This window comes from Coregonus lavaretus (assembly GCF_964263955.1).
Source record: "Coregonus lavaretus genome assembly, contig: HAP1_SCAFFOLD_271, whole genome shotgun sequence".
In the NCBI taxonomy this organism is placed as follows: Eukaryota; Metazoa; Chordata; class Actinopteri; order Salmoniformes; family Salmonidae; genus Coregonus; species Coregonus lavaretus.
This window is the reverse complement of record NW_028157817.1, coordinates 112,608-122,583: the sequence shown is the minus strand read 5'-3', so window position 1 is coordinate 122,583 and position 9,976 is coordinate 112,608. Positions and strand designations below refer to the sequence as shown.

The window sequence follows — 9,976 nt, the reverse complement described above, 5'->3', positions numbered from 1 at the left end:
GCAACCATTCTGATGACAGGCAACCATTCTGATGACAGGCAACCATTCTGATGACAGGCAACCATTCTGATGACAGGCTCACATTCTGATGACAGGCACACGTTCTGATGACAGGCACACATTCTGATGACAGGCAACCATTCTGATGACAGGCAACCATTCTGATGACAGGCACACATTCTGATGACAGGCACACATTCTGATGACAGGCAACCATTCTGATGACAGGCAACCATTCTGATGACAGGCAAACATTCTGTTTCATTTTTATCTCTGATGTGCCTCTTTAAAATAGAATAATTTAAACGAATATAAATATACTTTATTAATCCCTTAAGGGTAGTGTGTTCTGTTCTTTCATCCTGGTCCTGCAGGCCCACACAGAGTACGCAGGCTCTTGTTCCAGCCCAGCACCAACAAGAAACCAGCACCCTGTCCCTGTGGGTCCACAGAACCAGCACCCTGTCCCTGTGGGTCCACAGAACCAGCACCCTGTCCCTGTGGGTCCACAGAACCAGCACCCTGTCCCTGTGTGTCTACAGAACCAGCACCCTGTCCCTGTGGGTCCACAGAACCAGCACCCTGTCCCTGTGGGTCCACAGAACCAGCAACCAGTCCCTGTGGGTCCACAGAACCAGCACCCTGTCCCTGTGGGTCCACAGAACCAGCACCCTGTCCCTGTGGGTCCACAGAACCAGCACCCAGTCCCTGTGGGTCCACAGAACCAGCACCCTGTCCCTGTGGGTCCACAGGACCAGCACCCTGTCCCTGTGGGTCCACAGAACCAGCACCCTGTCCCTGTGGGACCCTGTCCCTGTGGGTCCACAGAACCAGCACCCTGTCCCTGTGGGTCCACAGAACCAGCACCCTGTCCCTGTGGGTCCACAGGACCAGAATTGAAGAATACTGCCTTAGAAACATTTGTTTCAGGGGATGACCAGCTGTAACAGCCACATACAGTGCATTCGGAAAGTATTCAGACCACTTGACTTTTCTACATTTTGGTAAGTTACAGCCTTATTTTATAATCAATTAAATCATTTCCCCCCTCATCAATCTACACACAATTCCCCATTAATGGCAAAGTAAAAACAGATTTTTATTAAAAAAAATATATAAAATAAAAAATAGAAATATAACATTGACATAAGTATTCAGACCCTTTACTCATTACTTTGTTGAAGCACATTTGGCAGCGATTACAGCATTGAGTCTTCTTGGGTATTGCGCTAGAAGCTTGGCACACCTGTATTAGGGGAGTTTCTCCCATTCTTCTCTGCAGATCCTCTCAAGCTCTGTCAGGTTGGATGGGGAGTGTCGCTGCACAGCTATTTTCAGATCTCTCCAAAGATGTTCGATTGGGTTCAAGTCCGGGCTCTGGCTGGGCCACTCAAGGACATTCAGAGACTTGTCCCGAAGCCACTCCTGCGTTGTCTTGGCTGTGTGCTTAGAGTCGTTGTCCTGTTGGAAGGTGAACCTTCGCCCCAGTCTGAGGTCCTGAACGCTCTATAACAGGTTTTCATCAAGGATCTCTCTATACTTTGCTCCGTTCATCTTTCCCTCGATCCTGACTAGTCTCCTAGTCCCTACCACTGAAAAACATCCCCACAGCATGATGTTGTTTCCACCACATTGCTTCAACGGTGCCAGGTGGTGCCAGGTTTCCTCCAGACGTGACGCTTGGCATTCAGGCCAAAGAGTTCAATCTTGGTTTCATCAGACCAGAGAATCTGGTTTCTCATGGTCTGACAGTCCTTTAGGTGCCTTTTGGCAAACTCCAAGCGGGCTGTCATGTGCCTTTTACTGAGGAGTGCCTTCCATCTGGCCACTCTATCATAAAGGCCTGATTGATAGAGTACTACAGAGATGTTTGTCGTTCTGGAAGGTTCTTCCATTTCCACAGAGGAACTCTGGAGCTCTATCAGAGTTACCATCGGGTTCATGGTCACCTCCCTGACCAAGACCCTTCTCCTCCGATTGCTCAGTTTGGCCGGGCGTCCAGCTCTAGGAAGAGTCTTGGTGGTTCCAAACTTCTTCCATTTAAGAATGATGGAGGCCACTGTGTTCTTGGGGACCATCAATTCTTCATAAATGTTTTGGTACCCTTCCCCAGATCTGTGCCTCAACACAATCCTGTCTTGGAGCTCTATGGACAATTCCTTCAACCTCATGGTTTGGTTTTTGCTCTGACATGCACTGTCAACTGTGGGACCTTATATAGACAGGTGTGTGCCTTTCCAAATCATGTCCAATCAATTGAATTTACCACAGGTGGACTCCAATCTAGTTGTAGAAACATCTCAAGGATGATCAATGGAAACAGGATGCACCTGAGCTCAATGTAGAGTCTCATAGTAAAGAGTCTGAAAACTTATGTAAATGAGGTATTTCTGTTTTTTATTTTAAATAAATTAGCAAAATATTATAAAAATCTGTTTTGGCTTTGTCATTATGGGTTGTTGTGTGTAGATTGATTTTAAAATTGTATTATTATTTATTTTTTACCCCCTTTTTCGCCCCAATTTCGTGATTACGATCTTGTCTCATCGCTGCAACTCCCCAACGGGCTCGGGAGAGTGGCGAAGGTTGAGTCATGCGTCCTCCGAACATGACCCGCCAAGCCGCGCTTCTTAACACCCACTCGCTTAACCCGGAAGTCATCCGCACCAATGTGTCGGAGGAAACACCGTTCAACTGACGACCGAAGTCAGCCTGCAGGCGCCCGGCCCACCACAAGGAGTCGCTAGAGCATGATGAGCCAAGTAAAGCCCCTCCCCCTGGCCAAATCCTCCCCTAACCCGGACGACGCTGGGCCAATTGTGCGCCGCCCTATGGGACTCCCGGTAACGGCCGGTTGTGACACAGCCTGGGGCTGTAGTGACGCCGCAACACTGCGATGCAGTGCCTTAGACCGCTGCGCCACTCGAGGGGCGGGATGATAATTTTTTTAATACATTTTAGAATAAGGCTGTAATGTAACAAAATGTGGAAAAAGGGAAGGGGTCTGAATACTTTCCAAATGCACTGTAGCTATGCACAGATACTTCTTAAGTCATTATGTGCCTATGCCTGCTTCGCAGTGGGTTTGTGAACCCAATCAACCAAATAAGAGTTGCTAATGATTATTACAGTGAGAACACATCCAACCTAGAGTACGAAAACATAAAGAGGAAAGAGGGAAGGAAAGAGGGAAAGAAAGAGAGAAGGAAAGAGAGAAGGAAAGAGAGAAGGAAAGAGAGAAGGAAAGAGAGAAGGAAAGAGGGAATGAAAGAGGGAAGGAAAAAGGAAATTATGAAAACATAATTGATGGTGGTTTACAATTGTTCTACCTGGCTCACTGGCTACATTGAACTGGTTTACCCTTCAATAGGTTGCTGCCTACATGTTAAAATAAAAAAATTCCCAGAAATGCTATAGATTTCATCAGTTGGAGACGATCCAACTAAGTTTGACTTGTTAGGAGATGAGGACAAAAGGTTTCTATTCACTGGTATTTATCCTTAAAGAGGGTGCATATGATTTACTGAGGTAAAGATACAGTATATATTTCAAACATAAAGCTGTCAGACTAGTATTATGTTATTATATTCAACGTGTACATTTATTCCATTGAGGAACATGAAATTGTCTGCCAAGACATTCCTCAATGTATAGGCAATCCTTTTTGGTTCTGCTGATGGAATTGAGAGAGATTTGCCCGAGGGGGGGACGTTATCGTCAAGCAAGTGGTATTTATATTGCCATCTATAGGCAGGTGCTTCTGTTAACTGTGTTTTCAGGACTGGGTCGTTCCACTAAAAAGTGCCTTTGACATTTCTGAAGATTATTATTTATTTCATGTGACAAGTGATTCATTTACATCTGTCCCTCATTTTAAGATCAACCCTGTTATGTGAACTGAACTGTCGTTTTAATAGGGTGAAACGGTTCCTTTTTAAATATGTTTGAACATCTAATAGACAAATCATAGTGTAAAAGCAGGTGAGATGGTTCTACGCTGGTGTTTTGTGGTGGAAAACTGAGTGTGTAAACCACAACACGTCAACCCTGTTAGCAATGTTTTAACGATTTAATTATTTGTGTGAAGTTTGCATTCAATTGCCCATCCCTGTTGCACAGAGCAAGCTTCCATTCCCCTTGTCACAAGGGGATTTATGACTGCCGTAAGATGAAATTGTCAACCTGTTATGGTCAACCCTCCCAGCTAGCACATAACGTTCTGAGAACCTTATGTTTCTGAGAGCTTGGTGAGAGCGTGGTTGTCCTATGGTTATTTTGCATTCAACCTTCCCACAATGTTCTGGGAATGGTGCAGGCTACCCAGCTAGCACATAACGTTCTGATAACCATATGTTTCTTAGGTGGAAATTTCAGTACTTCAGCATAACGTTTCCTTACAGGTTTCCTCATAGTTCTATTTCAAGTAACGTTCTCAAATTGTTCCGATAACTTTAAGAAACATTCTTCTGTGGGAATTTCAGTACTTCAGCATAACGTTTTCTGCAGGTTTCCTCGTGGTTCTATTTAATGTAATGTTCTCAGAACATTAAGAAAACTTTCCATAAAAAACACAAGAAAACATTAATAATGTTCAAAGAACGTTCTCAGCATCAACAAAACTCTCTCTATCCTCTATCTTTTTAAGTGTGTTCAGGTGTGTTGGCCGCGCCCACTAATTGGCCACACTTGATCTTAATGAGTGCTTGTTTCCTTTGAAATGGGGTCTGTTTGAATAGACTAAAATTAACTGTTTTAAATGAGTAAAAAAAAACAACATGGCATAATAATATAATAATAATAATATGCCATTTAGCAGACGCTTTTATCCAAAGCGACTTACAGTCATGCGTGCATACATTTTTGTGTATGGGTGGTCCCGGGGATCGAACCCACTACCTTGACGTTATAAGCGCCGTGCTCTACCAGCTGAGCTACAGAGGACCACATGCTCGCTCCAAATGTATTTGCATGATTAATACTTAAGAAACGTAATTTATATGTGTCCTATCTGTGCTTGGAGTTGAAAACAGTTAACCTAAGCTAGCAGTTTTATAAAAAATATTATTGAAACATGCTATTGAATTACCTTCAAATAACCTATAATCATGCAAATACAATATGACAATGACCTGACCTTCGCTGATGTTGGGACAGGGGCAGTTCCAGTCCACGTTAAGGAAGGTCACCTCCAGAGGCTCCTTGCCGATGAACCGGAGGCCATCTTCTCATCCTTCAGGATCTCCTCCACCGGAGGCCATCTTCTCATCCTTCAGGATCTCCTCCACCGGAGGCCATCTTCTCATCCTTCAGGATCTCCTCCACAGTGACCAGGGCCTGAGTCCCTCTCCTCCGTCAGTCCAGACAACCTCACCAGGATCACAAAGGCACTCTTACAGAAGCTGCTCACCATCTTGGCCTCTGGGTTTGCAGGTTTTACAGTGGTTCTTGGGGAAGGGGCACATCGCCTCACAGGCCTCTCTGGACTCAAAGTTGTTGTCGTTGCCACTGCAGCCTCCGTAGATGAAGGACTGGCACTGCCTCAGGTTGCTGCTGTAGGCCCAGCGGGGCTTATAGGCCTTACAGGGGCCCTGCAGGCTGGGCAGGCCACAGTGGGCAGACACCTCCGGACCACAGCACAACATACAAGCCTCGTATGTCACAAATGGCTTCCTGTTGCTGTTGCAGCTTCCATAGGTGAAGGAGAAGCAGCTGTTCCTCTTGGGCTCGTAGTACCAGGTCACATTTACCTCCTCCACCGTCTCTGGGGGCCTCTGGCACTCCTCGGCCGGGCAGCGGGTCATGTTCCTGGGCTCGTCTCTCCTCAGGTGCTCCCTGGGCACCATGGTGATGGCATGATGGGCATGGGCTGAGCCAGAGGGGTTGTTGGCAGTACAGGTGTAGACACCAGAGTCCTGAGGCTGGGCGTCGTGGATCACCAGCTGGCCGATGTTGGTGACCACCATGTTCCCCTTCACGTGATTGGACCTCATCACGACCCTCTCCGTTCCGTCTCCCTCCGCCTGCTGCTTTTGCCAGCTAATCTCGGGCCGCGGGCTCCCCGTAATGTCACAAAGGAAGCTGTGCTGTGTCGCCCACGGTTACCAACTATTGTGGTGAGCTGCTGGCCATGACTGGCGGGTGGTTGGCTGGAGGGTGGTCTCCAGGGGGGGCTGGTGTTGGGCCAGGTGGAAGTGACAGGTGACCACAGAGAGGGATATTCCCTTGGAGCAGCCCTAAGCATCCATGTAACACTTGTTGTAGTAGGTCATGCCTTCACAGGTGAAGTGAGGTTCTCTCTCACAGCGGTCCCTGCAGTGACACACAGGCTGGCCTTCCCATATGCCACACTGAGACCCCTGCTGGGTGCACATGAAGCTGGCACAGGTGGCCTCTTTGGGCATGCCCACTGGACCCTTCTTCCTGTTGACGACCATGTAGCGTGCCGCCACGCAGCTCCGGTTCCCACACATGTTGGGACAACACTTCCTGTAGGAAGAGGGGAGGGAATAACAGGATTGGTTAGGAAAATATGAATATATGAATATGATATATTATTTTATTTAAATTATATACAGTACCAGTCAAAAGTTTGGACAAACCTACTCATTCCAGGGTTGTGCAAAGCTGTCATCAAGGCAAAGGGTGGCTATTTGAAGAATCTCAAATATAAAATATATTTTGATTTGTTTAACACTTTTTTGGTTACTACATGATTCCATATGTGTTATTTCATAGTGTTGATGTATTCACTATTATTCTACAATGTAGAAAATAGTAAAAATAAAGAAAATCCCTTGAATGAGTAGGTGTGCCCAAAACGTTTGACTGGTACTGTCTATATATAAATAATTACTTAGCTCTTAAGGCCATGAACTCTATATTAGGTTGCCAAATTTGGTTAAATTCCTCAGGTTTACCTTTGATGTAGTAATAGATATTGTCTAATGTTATGTACTGTAACTTGCAAATTCATTTAACCAAAACATATAGTGTAGGAGGGCTGTTTGATATCCAATTAATTGCAATACATTTTCTTGCCCCTATGAAGGACAAATCAATGTATCTTCTCTCATACTCCATAGGTCTTGCTTATTCGTATCAAGGAGACATAAATGAGTCAAAGTTGAAATTCAAGTTTGCAGACAAAATGTCTATAACAGAGTTCCAAAATGTAGCAAATAAGTCACAAGACCAAACCATATGGAAAAAAAAAACATACCTTTTTGTCTCTTGCAGCGCCAAAACAAAAAAATACATCTCACTCGACAGTTTTCCGGAGTAAAAATAAACTCTGTGCACAACCTTGTATTGTAACAGTTTGTGTCTGAGTTTATAAGAGCACTTGTGGATTTTCGTACAGAAATGAGACCATTCACTTTCTATCTACAGTTGGAGAACCTGCTCCCATTTTCGTCTGGTACTATCGGTGTTGACAGTTGAACAGTTCAGTAATACCTTCGTTTTTTTTTTTACTAAGTAATACTTCAATTGTAGAAGGTCAACCAATCAAAATAAATGAGTAGGAAGAAAATCCTATTCTATAAAAGATTGAAAAATTCAATTATGGAAGAGATGACGACTTTCCGTTATTCCAACCCCCCGCCCCCCCCCCCCCCCCCATCATACCATGGTTTAATAATGTCATTATGAAAAAGAAAATTGAAAGAAAATGTATGCACTCACTCGCTCTGGATAAGAGCGTCTGCTAAATGACTAAAATGTAAAAAAAATGATGTAATAATTAATAATGTAATGTAATGTCATTAAAGGAGGGTGGAAAAACTGGGAAAAAGGAGAAATATATTCTTTATAACCCAATTATTTGTGAGACCATTCTCCGTATTTTACGGCTGTTCAAAATGACTGGGTTACTTATAATATTAAAACAAATATGGGCCAGATATTTCAACTCGTATGGGAAAACATCAGAAGCTTCAATTCTAGCCCATGCACCTAATATGTTTGTGAACCATTGCTTAATCGTTGCAAAAATGTGCGGCTAGAAAATATAAATCGGAGATTAGGAAGATTCAGACCACCATACTCATATCGGAGATACAGTATAACACTTGTAGGGTGGTCCTCTGTAGCTCAGCTGGTAGAGCACGGCGCTTGTAACGCCAAGGTAGTGGGTTCGATCCCCGGGACCACCCATACACATAAAAAAATGTATGCACACATGACTGTAAGTCGCTTTGGATAAAAGCGTCTGCTAAATGGCATATTATATTTATATTATATTATACTTGTATGCATATTCTAGTGACTTGTTACTCCAAATGGAGGAGGACAAATGAGGAACGGAAACTGGAAGATTCTGGAACAGATATAAGAACCATGGAAGGATGGACATTTTAATCACATTAACTCTGCCTTTAAGGGATATTAGCAATATAACCATTATTTTCATGTCATTGGACACTTTATCAAATACAGGAAGATAGTTTAGGTTATAGGATTCTTCCATTTTAATGGGAATGTAAATTCCTAAATAATTCATACAATGTAAAGGCCATCTCCATCTAAACTGTACTTGCAAAGGTTCGTGCTTGAATGAAGAAATGGGCATAATTTCTGTTTTTGTCCAGTCTACTTTATAACCATGACATTTCACCAAAGTCATAAAGCAGTTTCAAAAGCACTGGTATCTCGTTGGCAGTTGGACAGAATTAATTTCCAATTTGAATTCCTCTCATACTAAAGCTGGATGAACATTATATCATAGAACAAAACGTATAAGATATCCTATACGTGTTTATATGTGTTTACCCTAGACCTTATTTTCACAGTTTATCCCAAAAAAACATTCATTTCCTCATAGGCTTTGGCCAACGAGCCATGGCGGAGTTAGCCTCCGTTTGTGCATACAAAAATAAACCATTATTATCGCTCTCTACACACTAAAAACAAATGGTTCTATATAGAGTGGCGCAGTGGTCTAAGGCACTGCATCGCAGTGCTAGCTGTGCCACTAGAAATCCTGGTTAGAATCCAGGCTCTGTCGTAGCCGGCCGCGACCGGGAGACCCATGGGGCGGCGCACAATTGGCCAAGCATTGTCCAGGGTAGGGGAGGGAATGGCCGGCAGGGATGTAGCTCAGTTGGTAGAGCATTTTGATACTTTTTTTTGGTCAAGAGGCCAGATGCTCGCTGGCTTCCCATGCCTTCAATCGCTTGGCAGCCATGAATACACGCCACTGAAATACGTTTTTTTTGGCTTGTAACAATAGCGGAACCCTTTTTGGTGCTATATGGAACCTTTTTTAAAGGTTCTAAAGAAACATGCTCATAAGGTTCTACAAGGAACCATTATGGTGCTATAAAGAACAATTTCTTAAGGTTCTATAAAGGAATATTCAAAAAAGGTTATATGTACAGTAGCACCAAAAAAGTGTTCCGCTATGGTTCTAACCCTTTATTATGGTTCTAACCCTTTATTATGGTTTTAACCCTTTATTATGGTTCTTTATTGAACCTTTAGGGAGAATGGTTCTATAATACCCCTTTCTCAATCTCAAAGGTAGAACCACACAGGTTTTTTTTTTTTTACATTCAGGTTGAATAGCCATATTATTGTGTTATTATTAAGAACTACTGACTTGGTCAACCATTCCCAATTGATACAAGGCCATACAGGAGTCTTTCACAAGACACCATCACTGGCCATAGTCATATATAATATGTAGTAGCAGAACACAACACATTAGATAAACTGGAATGACACTCTCAATCACGGTTGCGCCAAAAGAGCTTTTTTGAACTGCAAAGAACCATTGAAAGGCTCAAAGCGTTATTTGCTTCAGTATGGATCCACATAGAAGAGTTACCATTCCCAAATAACCTTTAAGGAACCCTAATTGTTTTGTGTGTATTAGTGCTGGTCATTTATAATTTTGAGGAGCCTGAGTGCTTCTACAGTCATGTCTCCGGTCATCATGTCTCCAGTCATCATGTCTACAGTCATCTCCATATTCTCC

At 43.4% G+C, this 9,976-nt stretch overlaps 1 pseudogene across 1 annotated transcript in view; it reads right to left on the bottom strand.

The window, feature by feature from the left end:
• Positions 1-3,125: 3,125 nt before the first annotated feature.
• Positions 3,126-9,976, bottom strand: part of LOC311124897 (WAP, Kazal, immunoglobulin, Kunitz and NTR domain-containing protein 2-like) — a 16,698-nt pseudogene continuing 9,847 nt past the window's right edge. The window contains exons 2-4 of the transcript in view: positions 5,286-6,486; positions 5,116-5,221; positions 3,126-3,147 (exon numbers count right to left, since the gene is read on the bottom strand). The product of the transcript in view is annotated as a WAP, Kazal, immunoglobulin, Kunitz and NTR domain-containing protein 2-like (transcript). The remainder of the gene's footprint in view (positions 3,148-5,115; positions 5,222-5,285; positions 6,487-9,976) is intronic.